The 13,332-nt window shown below is 47.4% G+C and overlaps 1 protein-coding gene across 2 annotated transcripts in view; it reads right to left on the bottom strand.

The window, feature by feature from the left end:
• The window catches only part of SCN8A (sodium voltage-gated channel alpha subunit 8), a 566,978-nt gene that overhangs the window by 125,187 nt on the left and 428,459 nt on the right, over positions 1–13,332 (bottom strand). The gene's annotated exons all lie outside the window — the stretch shown is intronic.

Here is a 13,332-nt window from a genome sequence, read left to right as displayed (position 1 = left end):
CCAAGATTGGTCAAAAGAGGCAGGTTATGCCGTTCCCCTGTTCGCCATGATAATGTGCCTCTCAGCTCAGGTTCGCAGACAGCAGGCGAAGGTGGTGCTGATCACGCCTTATTGGAGATCGCAAGTTTGGTGTCCAGCTCTTCTGGAACTTTCCTAGGATTTTCCAATACTTCTACCTCAAGATCTGATGACTCTTCGGAATCCCCAAGGAGATCAACATCCCCTGATCCTGCAGAATTGGATGCCCCTCATGACCTGACGGTTTTTCGGCAACGCTGGAGACTACGGGGCTTATCAGGAGATGCTCAGAACATCCTGGCAGCAGCATGGGAAGAAGGCACCAACAAATTATATAGATCGACATGGTCCAGATAGGTGGGTTGGTGCCTTGGGAGGAGTCAAGATCCTGTGGGGTGCAAATTGGTCCACGTTTTGAATTTCCTGGCCTCCCTGGCAACAGACGGTCTGGCATACTGCACAATCAACTCTTATAGATCCGCGATATCGGCGGGCCATGTCCCAGTGCAAAGGAACTCGGTGGACAAACGCCCGTTTGTTTGTAAACTGATGAGAGGTATTCGCCTGTTGCTGCCTCCGCTACCCAGATATTCTAAGCTGTGGGATGTCAACAAAGTGTTGAATCTTTTTAAGGCCTGGCAGTCGAATAAATACCTGTCTCGAAAGGAGTTATCGGCCAAGCTAGCCATGCTTCTGTGCTTGGGGTCTTGCAGGAGAGTGTCTGATGTGAGGGCCCTGGACCTCCACGGTCGTGTTTTTACTCCCCAAGGAGTCACCTTCCATATTTCTCGAAACACAAAGTCGGGCTCTAGGGTGATCTCGTACAGGGCCTTTGATAAGCACCCCAAGTTGTGCATTGTGCATTGTCTGAAGGATTACGAAAGTTTGACGGACGAGCATCACCCCACGGTGAGAACCCAGTTACTGATATTTCTCAGGTAACCCTTCAAGGCTGTTTCTTCTCCCACCAACGCAAGATGGATCAGATGGGTCATGCAGGAGGCAGGAATTGATACCTCACACTTCGGTGCCCACTCAGTCAGAGGAGCAATGGCCTCCAAAGCCATTTCCCTCGGGACTAGCCTTAAGTATATAATTAATGCAGCAGACTGGTCTTCAGATTCCATGTTCAAACGATTATATTTCAAGCCCGTTGTGGATATGGCCTCCCTGGTGGTTGACAAGCTTTGAACGAGCATAATCTTCGCCTCTGGTCCCGCCATAGAATGAAAAATCTCCTAGTAAACATGAAGGAAAGTTTCAATTCTATTAAGGACACAGAGGCGAGGATTATTCTCGTCCACAGTTTTTCCTGAGAATATCAGTCATTACTCCCACGCATTGACACAAATATATTGACCTGGAAGTGTCCTGGCACTCCGTATGGGAGAAGTATGAGCCGCCTTGTTTTTTTGTGGTCCTATGCAAGACTGTATTTAATGAAACTGAAGTTTTTTGTTTTTTTAAAAATTTTTATTAAATCAAACAAACATACAAAAGAAAAAAACAAAACTCACAAGGCAAAAGTACAGTGTTACATGATCATGAGTCCATGCGGGCAGAGCTCCAGAGTTAGATACATGTATTGCAATCAATTAGCTGGGGTAAAAGGGGCGGACAAGAAAACAAGCAAAAATATGGACGATAAAGGAAAGCTAGATGCCAATTAGGGGGATGTAGAAACATCAGGGTTTACATCCTGTGGGGGAGTACATATATTCCCTCGATAAGCGTTCCATTGGGACCAGATCCTACCCCATTTCCTGGGCCTGCCCCGGGGAAAGGTACACAGTCTTCTCCCGGAACATGCACCAGTCCATGTTCTCCTTCCACTTGGAAATGGTGGGCGGTCTGTGAGATCCCCAAAGCTGAGCAATGTCTCTTTTTGCGACCATATTTCCAAGGGTCGCCAATGCGATCTGTGCGGTGCTGTAATCATTGGGCTCCCAAACATTCAACAGACAACGCCTGGCCTCGGGCAGCAGCGACACACCCGTGACATTCTCCATCACAACATGCAATCGGGACCAAAACTCAACCACCTCCGGGCATTCCCACAATATGTGGAGGAAGGTGCCATACATTCCACAGCCACGCTTACACAACCCATCCAAGGAATAGCCCATTCGAACCAGACATGGCCCGGTAACATACACTCGATGGAGTATCTTAAGCTGGACGAACCTCAGGCGAGCAGGAATAGCGACTTCCTTGGGCGAGGACAAAGCAGATTGCCAGTCCTCGTCATCCAGTTCTAGTCCGTCAGCGCTCCACGAGGCCCTAAGGCGCACCAGCAAGTCAGCTCTATTATTGATCAGTTTCTTGTAGATCAATGAAATCGTGCTGTCGGGTACATGGTCATCAAGAATACGGTCCTCCAGGGGAGAGGATTCAGGAATATCATCACCCGCAGCAAACACAGATAATAGAGTGTGACGGACCTGGGCATACCTGAAGAATTCCGTGTCACCAAGCTCGTACTCCACTTTCAACACGTAGAAGGACTTGACGGTACCTTTTGACCACAGATCACCCACCTTGCTTATACCAATCATATCCCATTTATCGAAGCCTTTGTTCTCCAAAGATGTCCCAAACATTCAGAATCATACAATGGGGTAGCCCGAGAAAATCTGCCACACCAACCCAGTGCCGCATTCGCATCCCGCCACACCCTCACAGCAATTTTGATGGGACCAGTCAGTGTTCCATGGAGTCCCCTGGAGTACAACGCTCTGTTAAAGGTCCCCCCTGGCAAAATAAATTTATCCATGGAGAAAGCCGGGGTAGGGCCCGGTGCGTAGGTCGCATGGTTAATCGCACTCAACTGAGATGCCCAGTAATAACGCCTGATGTCCGGGAGGGCAATACCGCCATCATACCACGGAAGCGTGAGTTTAGAAAGAGCGATACGGGCACGCCCATCCCAGACCAGTTGTCTCTGCAGGCTCTCCACTTCACGAAAATAGCCCGAGGCGATCGGGTCAAAGGAGTTCTGAAGTGCGTATAAAAAACGAGGCAGCGACATCATTTTAAAAAGCGCCGCTCTACCGAGGGGGGATAACGGCAACCTACGCCAGCGCGCAACATCCAGTTTGAGCCGCTGAAGGGGGGTAGCAAATTACGCTCATATCGCCTAGAAGGGTCCAGGGAAACGTAGATCCCCAGGTACTTAAAACAGGTCTCAGTTACTTGAATCGGAAATCTACAAGGCAGTGGAGGGAGATCTCCTACCAAAACGTAAACGCAGGATTTAGCCCAATTAATAATGAGACCCGAGTTCTTTCCGAAGGAGGTCAGAACATCAAAAAGTAAATTCAGGGATTTCCGAGGGGAGGTGAGATAGAGAAGGATGTCATCCGCATATAGCGAGACTCGATCCTCGAAGTCGGGAGTCCATCGGATACCCCGCATAGAAGGCTCCCAACGGAGCCACTCCGCCAGAGGTTCCAGAGCGAGAGCGAAAAGCAATGGAGACAGAGGACAGCCCTGCCGGGTACCACGCCCAAGCGTAAAAACGCAAGACACTTTCCCATTAACTACCACCTGAGCCAGGGGCATCTCGTATAGAAGTTTCACCCAGGCAATGAATCCCGGCCCAAACCCGAACTTCGAGAGGGCCGCCCAAAGATAAGGCCACTCGATGGTGTCGAAGGCCATGGTAGCGTCAAGGGAAGCCAAAATGGCCGGTTCAGTGAGTGTCCCGGCTCTCGCGAGAACTCCATGGAGTCTGCGAAGATTCAGAGCAGTATTGCGGTGCCGGATAAAACCAGATTGATCTGGATGGATCAAGTACCCGATCACAGTAATCAAGCGATTAGCCAATAATTTAGCCAAAATTTTTGGTTCGGCATTGAGCAAAGAAATGGGTCTGTACGAAGTACAACAATCCAGCGGCTTACCCTCCTTGTGGATAACTACGATGGTAGCAAGTCGTTGGTCCGAGGGGAGGGAACCAGACTCCAAAGCCTCAAAGAACATGTCCCTTAAGTAGGGCGCCATTTTGTCGGGTCGCAGCTTGTACAATTCAATGGGCAAACCATTGGGGCCCATCGCCTTACCGGAACGGAGGGAACGAATAGCCACAGCGACTTCGTCCACTGTGAGCGGAGCATCCATGAGGTCCCTGTCAGCGTCAGAAAGGCAAGGCAAAGCGATATCCCGCAGCAGCAAACGAGAGTCCTCCTCATCCCTAACACATACCGAGGTGTACACAGTCCTAAAGTGGTCCGCGAAACACTGAACGATCCCCACTGGGTCAGTAACACACTCTCCATCAGGCCGTTCAATCACGGGAACAACACGATTCACTCTCTCTTTCTTGTCCAACCACGCAAGCAATTTACCCGCCTTGTCTCCCACATCATACAGCCTGCCCTGCTGCTCCCTATACATTATTCTCGCCGCATCACTCACAAGAGCCCTGTAATCAGCTTGTTTCAAGGCAAGGGAATGCAACTTCACACTGGAGACGCCTGTCTGAAGATCGTGCTCAAGTGCGGTTATCTCCGATTCCAATCGCACCACCTCCACATTTGCAGCCTTCTTAGCAGCGGCAATCAAGGACAGGGACTGCCCACGCACAACTGTCTTGAAAGCCTCCCACAATGAAACAGCAGAAGAAGCAGACCCCACATTTTCGTCGAAATAATGTTCAATAGCTTTCACAAGTTCAGAGCGGGTTTTAGGATTGCGGAAGTACCAGGGGTTGATAGGGGTGACCTACCCTCACTGCCCGCCCCGAACTCATAGCGAAGCCACAAGGGGGAGTGATCAGAAATACCCCTAGGGAGCTGACGAATCTCTCTAATGGAGGAGGATTGGGCCGATGGCAACAAGATGTAATCCAATCTTGAAAGACTACCATGTGCCCCAAGTGGAAAGTGTACTGTAGTTGTGTGGGGTGCAGTAATCTCCAGCCGTCTACCAGCCCGAAGGTTTCAAGCAAATCACTCAGCCACATTTGAGCCCTGGGCAAATCCCTAGGAGGATGACGATCAGAGGTGCCGGAGACAACCGAATTAAAATCCCCACCCATGATCAGAAGGCCCTCAGGAAGTTCCAAAAGGACCCTGCAGAGATCAGCGTAGCTCAAGGTCTGTAGGCCCGGGGGGGACATACACAGAGAGTATGGACAATGTCTTCCCCTCCCATCTACCAGTGAGCGCCGCATAGCGCCCCCTGTCATCAAGCCTTACTTCATCAACTTCGAAAGGGAGAGAGGACCGGATAAGAATACCGCCCCCCTGGAACCAGAAGTAAACCCAGCGTGGCCCACCAGACGATATCCACGCCTGTTCAGAGCCTGACATGCATTGCCTATTAGATGCGTCTCCTGCAGGAGAACAATGTCGGGAGAATGACGCCTAAGGAACCGCAACACAATCCCACGCTTAATTCTGTCACCCAATCCATTGACATTCCTGGATAACAGTCTCAACTCGCCACCCCCCATCCCCGAGAAGTACGCAGAGCAGCACCCACACAGGGCCAAAGGATCTGAGCAAAGGAAGAAAACAATACGATGCCTCGTGAATAAAAAGAAACACATACACACACCCCCACCACCCCCCAACTTGAACCTGTTACAACACCCCCCACCCTGCACCCCTGCGTACGACTCCTAAGCCACCCCAACTTGCAGTGTGCCTGTCGCCCCATTATTAAACTAAGCTACGCAAAGAACCCAGGAGGAGGAAGAGTCCCCATTCACCCCCCGCCACCCCCAGGCTAATCTAGGGTTAAAAAGAAGACCAAAGTCCAGACTCCGCTGAAGAATAGAAAAGTTCAGACGCCAGGATCCACGGGGCAACCTTCACTCTGGCGCACCCCCGTCGGCGCCTCCGGGGTGCCCAGTACGTTCGTCTCTTCTAGGCAGGGAGTCAAGCCAGTCACTAACATTTTCCGGGCGATCAAAGAAAAATGTACGCTCTCCATATTCAATCCGAAGCCTGGTCGGGAATAACATGGCGTACTTGAGGCCCAAGTCCCGCAATCGTCTCTTCACACCTTGAAATCCAAGTCTTTGTCTCTGAACAAGCGGTGAAAAGTCAGGATAAAAAGAAACAGAGGCATTTTCGAATTTCACTGGGCCCTTATCCCGAGAGGCCTGAAGAATAGCATCCCGGTCCCTAAAGTGGAATAATCTGGCAATAATGGGCCTCGGGGGAGCACCCGACTTCGCCTTCCCGCCAGGGACTCAATGAGCGCGTTCAACGGCAAAGAATTTGCTAAGTCCGGCGGGAGCAAGATAATTCGTAACCAGATCCTCCACCAGAAGGTCAACCGCCAGCATCTTGGGATTCTCCGGGACACCAATAAGACATATACGTTATTGCGACGGGCTCTGTTTTCGTAATCCTCGAGACGACGAGCCATCAGGTCGTGTGAGGAACGCAGATTACCAATCTCAGTCTGGGCCTCCGTGACATCCGTAGTGAGACTAGAAGTCTTCAAATCCAATGACTTGACCCTCTCGTTGGTCTTCGCCAGATCCACTCTAATCAGCGTGATGTCGACGGCCACCGTGTCGATCTTGGAGGCAAGGGCCTCGTACTGCTGTCCCATAGAGGCCTGCATGTTGGTAATGGCGCCCATGACGTCCTGCAAGGATATTTTCGAAGGCGCTGAAGAGACAGTCTTAGGAACGTCTGAAGTGCGACCAGAACCGCCAGGGGACCCCTTTATCTGCGAATAGTGGTCCATAATGTTCGTCTGGGTTTGGCCCCCACGGAGAGGTGTTTTAATCTTGCGCCTCTCGGGAGCAGGTCCGGTGGCCATATTGGAGACGGGACCCCGAAGGGGTCCTCGCGACCTGGTAAAAATGGCCGGTCGTGGAGTGGCCAGACAGACAACAAGACCAGATCAGATGTGCATAGGCGCCAAGAAAGTCGGAGTTTGGGCACTCAATAGGGCCAGCACTAAACAGCAGAGAGACACCAGGCCAGCCGAAGGTGGATCAGGGCTGCGCTTCCATCAATCCGAGCCGGGAGTAGAAAACGAAACCGAAAGTCAAGAGGGGGTCGACCAGAGGGAGACCCCCTCAGCCGTTGTTGTTCAACTACTCCCCGGCCTGCCAAGCAACTGAGCCCCCGGTCTGCCTCGGGGTGGGCCGCAAAAAGTAGCAGTGATGTAAAAGCGGACCCCAGCGTCCGAAATCGATTTTTCAAAGGATAGGAAGATCAGAGAGGATGTGCGAACAAAAGCCCATCCTCAAAATCAGGATGTAGTCAGGATATCCGTGAAGGGCGGCGCGGGTCCGGGGAGCTCTGTGCTCACGCGACCATCTTGGATGCCCGCGAAGCTCCTGGTGAAAACTGAAGTTTTAATTGAACATTACAGATGACTGTATCCTAATGTTATGCTTTATCCTGAGTGGTATGTTTTTTCTTCAAGATTCCAAGGTTTGAAAGTTCGGGTTCATCTCTGTATCCTATGGCTTCTAGTAGGGTCTAAGCCTGCTAAAATGGCCTAGTGGAATTTGATGAAGGCCAGACGGTCGCAGTCAAGAAAGAGGACATATCCCAGCAGCCCATGCCTTTCAGGACACTTGACGCTGCCTATTGGTTCACCTCTGTTGTTGACCTTTGCCAAGGATCCATGGGAAAGATAGTTTTTTTTGTTGTTGTAATAATGTTGAACACTGCTGGTTGTGGAAAATAATGAAAGTAGAGCATAATCCACACCTCCGTGTCTTTAACAAAATTGAAACTTTCCTTCATGTTTACTAGGACATTTTTCATTCTTGTGTAGAATATATGTGCTGCAATGATTAATAGACAGAAGCAGATGAAAGTGAGCAGTAATATGAGAACAGTGAAAAGGATAAACAATTCCACCATTGTGCAAAAGCAGTGTATGTATATATGCTGGCATATAAAAACTGTGTATAGGGCCATTTGTATCAAAGGGTTTTACCCATTCTGTGCCTACAGGGTGATCTAACTCCCCATTACATGAAGGTAAGTGTTGCAGGTTCCCGTCTTGGGCAAAAATTGGACATCCCTCCTCACAGAGGGAAAACAGGAATGAACTGGGCTGAGACTCTGACAACAGCGACCTCACAGTGACAGCATAGTGCTCCTCTCATTTGAACACAGAAATTTGAATGTATTTATATTAACAATAGCTATGCTTCTGAGCCGAGACCTCAGCCAGGCTGTCATTTTTTAACCTCTTGTGATAGCTTTGCCGCTTTATGGATAAATAACAATTAACATTTGCACAATGCACGTTTAGCCCTTGTACTAAATGTTCAAGGTGTCGTGATAGCGTACTTATGAAGTGGAAATGTGGTTTTAGAGAAACAAATCTTGCAATGTCACACAGTGTGTCAAAAGTCATCATATAGAAAAGAAGGCAACTTAAGAAATGTGTGCATGTAAAATGGCAATGTTTCTTCCTGCTACGTGACAGCCGGTGACTTGTAGCTGTCAATGACGGCTACCATGCTGACCTCTGTGTTGCCCGCTTCTGTGCTTCAATGAGGCTCTACTGTAGGGTTCGGTATGGGACTGTCTGCAGGGCAGTGTTGTTGAGGTGTAGAGTATGGTCAATACTGTTGCGGTTGATATGATGGATATCAGTACGACGGGTATGAATCACAGTGTGGGTACTGTTTTCTGCACCCACAAAAGGATTGTGCGCAATAATGTTGTAATGTTCCTAGTGAGCTAGCTGTTTCGGTTATGAGTTTTAATATTCTAGGGTGCGTCATCAACATGTTCCCCGTAAAGCAGTTCTCTAAAAAACAGCATGTCCATGATTTTTGATTTGACTTGTGGCCTAAATGAAGTGGCTTTTCACCACTCTTGCCTTCAAAAGGGAGGCCAATTAAGCTAATTGGCGGAAACCAATATTTGGCACATCTGTGGCCGATTTACTGAGCACAGCGGAATCCTTCACCTTCTTGTAGGGTGGCCTTGCCTTTTTTTCTTTTTGTTGTCCGCCAACATGTCCAGATGCAGTGCAATGTCTGACCACGTCTGGCCATCACTTACAAAAGCCATTCAATTGGCAGCTCTGATGGATATTGCTGCCATTGTTGAAAATCTTTCCCCACAGATCCATTCTATACCTTTCGCCTTCGGTTGGTGGTGAGCAGGGTATCACTGGGTTTAGTGATCACCACTGAGCACATTGCATTAAGACAAAGTCTGTTTTAAGACAATCTGATGAATTGTTTGGGATTTTAGATTTCTTGGCCAGTCTAGGAATCATTGCTGCAACATTGGCTGTGGTGTACATCAGTTTGACTCCCTCCTGCCAGATGTGATCCATTAGATGGATGGCTTAATTGGCCTCCTCACCAGCTTTTATAGTCATGTATGATATAGCAATTTGGTTGTGACTGCCATATGAAGGTCAAATCTCTCGGTGGCTCTTTCCACCAGGGTATGGAGTTTACCAATGTTGTCCGTTGGTGAGTTAATCAGTGGAGGTGTTGTCGTATCTGACACAGGCAGGACGGACCCATCTCATTCAAATGAGGCAATTTGCCCTCTATATCAGTATACTGATCAAAAAGAACAAACGATCAACAGAATTCTGAACAAATTAAACATTCACCCCCATTCACAGACATCAGTTTAATCCATGGTTGTTTTTTTGCTCACCACACCACCCCAGTTTTGACTGGACTGTTCCCATGGTCAAGACTGATTTCCATATGACTTCCTCAGGTCTGTTAAACGTCAAATCAGTTCACAACACATCCTCCTAAAACCATGTACGATTTTTGAGGAACCCAATCCTTTGATTCTCATAAGCAAATATTTAAAAGTGTGCGATTAGGGCTTCCATGCGAAGTACCCAGTGGCACAATTACCAAGGGCATGCCCTCAAGGTCTGCTCTCGCCGTATACACAAGTTCAATGCAGTAAATTACAATTCTCCTCAGGTCCCGACCGTTATCTTAATATGAGGGTGTCCTTGTGTAAGCCTCCGGAGGCTGTAAATTAGGGTCTCCTCGTGTAAGCCTTTGGAGGATACTTACATGAGGAGACAATCATATTAAAACAATAGTCGGGACCTGAGGAGAGTTGTAATTTACTGCATTGAACTCGCATACACGGTGAGAGTGGACCTTGAGAGAATACCCTTGGTAATTGTGCCACTTGGTACTACTCATGGAAGCCCTGATCACACACTTTTAAATATTTGCTGATGAGAATCAAAGGATTGGTTTCCTCAAAAATCGTACATGGTTTTAGGAGGAGCTGTTGTGAACTGATTTGATGTTTAACAGCCCTGAGGAAGCCGTAAGGGGTACTTTCCCGCTGCGACGAAATGCGTTGGCAATTGGCTACAAGAAAATAAAGAACACAAAGAGGAACAAGAATCCCAGCATCTTTCATTAATTTTGCTAACTGTAATCTGATTATTGTTGTAGTGTGCCTTGAATTTGGTAAAATTGTTTGTTCAATCTTTGGATTGATTAGTTTGGGGGAAGCAGGGTGCTTTCTCCTAATTTCAAGAGCACCACACAAATTTGACGAGTTGTTACAAAGTGGTGTATTACCATGTACAGTGCCTGAGACTCGAGCACCCACAACAGTAGAAAGATCTACCATCTCATTCCAGGTCCTGACATACAGTAGGACATAGTCGATTTTGCTTTTATAGTTCCCCCATTCTAAAAGTTGGTTTAGCCTCTGAGCCCCACATAGAGCGTCCATTGCACACTCTTAGGTCATAGGCTGTGGACAGGTCTACTATTTGAAGGGCAGCAGAGCTCATCTTCATGTGTTTTCTAGGGCCAGTATAGGCTGGAATCCACAATCATTCATTCTCTACCCTGATAAGCTCTAATAGGGGAGTATAAGGCTCAAGGGAAGTATTGATTTCACCTGTGCTAACTGAATGATGGTAGCTTTCCATAAACCTATAAGAGTGCAGAGAGGGATTTTAGAGTTAGAGAAGATTTGTTAAAGGGACTAAATCTGTTGTATACAATGACCAAAAGGTAAGGTGTCCCGGATTCAGGTAGTAATTTAAGTACTAGAAGATCGGGGCAATTAGTGTTCATAATCTTTATAAGACAGTTAAGGGATGTTTTGACCCATACAATGAGTCCTCCCGAAGGCCTGCCAACTAGCAGAACTGTAGCTTCAATGGAATATGTAGTAAACCCCTGCCTATGAACCATTTATACCGCTCAAGTTTCTCGAAAGAGACAGATCAGGAATTTGTTAATGTAATTTCCCCACTCAGGATCAGGCCACTTAGATTTGATTCCCGCTATATTCCAGATAACGAGTTGTATGTAGGATTGTAACTGTTGTCCAGGACGGCTAATGCTTTGATTGGGGGTCGGACCTGCCAATTAGATTTCATAAGACTCAGGCATGGCAGAGTGAGACAAGAAAGTCTCACCTCCAGCAGGGGCAGAGATAATCCCACCTAACCTAGGGGAAGTCTGCAGGTTTAAGTCCAATACCACCAGGACCCTTTCTACCACCCAGGAGGACAAAGAGTTGCTTAGTCAAACAATCTCTGTTAGACCTCTGCAGCTGGGGAGTACTTGGAACAGGGTCTGCAGCTGTGAAGCACACCAGAATTTAAAGATGTGCTGCTGGGGACCTCCATCATCCTAGGCCTAGTGTCTATCATTATATTCTCAATCTTGCTCCTCCCAGTGATGTTAAGGACAGTTAAGATGTAAGGATCCCATATTGGCTTTTCCATAATACAATTGCTCTTCTTCTGTGTCCTTGCTTTGAATTCTAATTTGTAGTGGGGTATTTGCTGCTCCATATGGATCATCAGGATTGGAAGAGAGGTATTGTGCCAGGATAAGTGTGCTCCGGGCATAAGCCCCATAAACTTTTGCTTTGAGACTTTGTAGTTTTACAAGGGGATGCTGATGTGGATGGGGCGCTAAATGATGGTGGTACTGTCTCCTCTGAGGTCAATTGTCAAGTCAACGGTTCAGTCATCCATAGTCTCGTCGACATTTCGGTCAGCTCATCGGCAGGGCAAGCGTCAAAGACATCTATAGCAATTTTCCTTTCTGCTGGCATGCTAACTGTCTATGGCCTTTGACTTGTAGCACTGACGATGGGTCATCGACCACAGTCTTTGGCAGAGCCATTGATGGTATTGCAGACTTTGCCTTTTTTGCCTGAGAAGAGGAAGGAGGAGGCATAGACGTGGGAGAATGCCTCTTTATGTGTTGCCTTTTTGAGTCCTTTCTTGAGGCGTTTTTTACATGGCTCATCAGAAGACTGTTTCTAGGTACCATCCACTTTGTGGAAGCCTAAAGAGTTACAGCTTCCTTTTTGCTCTTTTTGTCTCTTTAGACCTATGGAAGCTCGATTCAGACTTATCCCCGAGGAGGGATGTAGCCCAACGTTGGCCTTTTGGAGACATCTCAAGGGACTTCCTTCTTTGCCCATGATAGGTTTGGAGAAAACGGTCTGCAAATTTCTCAGCCCTTACACGTGTAGTCTGGAAACAAGCAACCCTTTTGTGGCGGTCATCTGTGAAAGCTCATTTTTCCACAGGAGTCACAAGGCTTGAACTGGTTTTTGTTCGATTTGTCAATAACATCTTTTTTTCCAGTTCTTTACCTTTAAACAAGATGGTGATGGTTGAAAAACTACACTTCACGTATGAAAACATCTTTTTAACCCCTTTCTTAGGAGATGTGTGGACGCAACTGATACGGTAGTGGGACTAAAGCTCTATACCTCCTTTCCACACAATGTTGATGTTCAGTAGAAATCTGGGTAGTGAAGAACTCTGGAAGGGGTGAGCCAAGGAGCACTCTCACCTCCTAGGCTGAAGTTTGGGACTTTTACAATTTAATGAATGTGCTAAGAAAGAGGCAGTGTTTGGGACTAACCAGGCATACTTTGCCTGATACGGCTATGTTAAAGTTACAGATTGACTGCTACTTCAACGACAGAGAATCAGTCAAGCATGTGAATCCATGAAAGATCCAGTGGTGCAGAACAGGATTTAAATTTTTTGAAACCAGATCTGAAAAGCACAGAAGCAACAAATCTAAGAAAAGCCAGAGGAATGTATCAAAAGTCAGTAGAAACAAGGACTGTCTATAAAAAAACAAATTAATTCATTAAATTAAAATATCCTCGTCAAAGAGTCTAGAGAGACAGCCATCCTTTCGTACATTTATGGAAATGAGAAAATTAGTGCTAGCAGGTAGGAAGGGTGAAGGCAGTAAAGAGAAGAAGGAACTCTTAAGTTATTTGCTTTCTAAGCCTCAAAAGTGCAGGTGCATCTGATCCTAGATACAATCCTTATGCAATCCTCATCTGAAGTACTTAAGAGGCTTAGGTAAAAGAATGCATT

Source organism: Lissotriton helveticus, chromosome 1_1, assembly GCF_964261635.1.
Source record: "Lissotriton helveticus chromosome 1_1, aLisHel1.1, whole genome shotgun sequence".
Lineage (NCBI taxonomy): Eukaryota > Metazoa > Chordata > Amphibia > Caudata > Salamandridae > Lissotriton > Lissotriton helveticus.
This window is presented reverse-complemented; position numbering and strand designations above follow the sequence as displayed.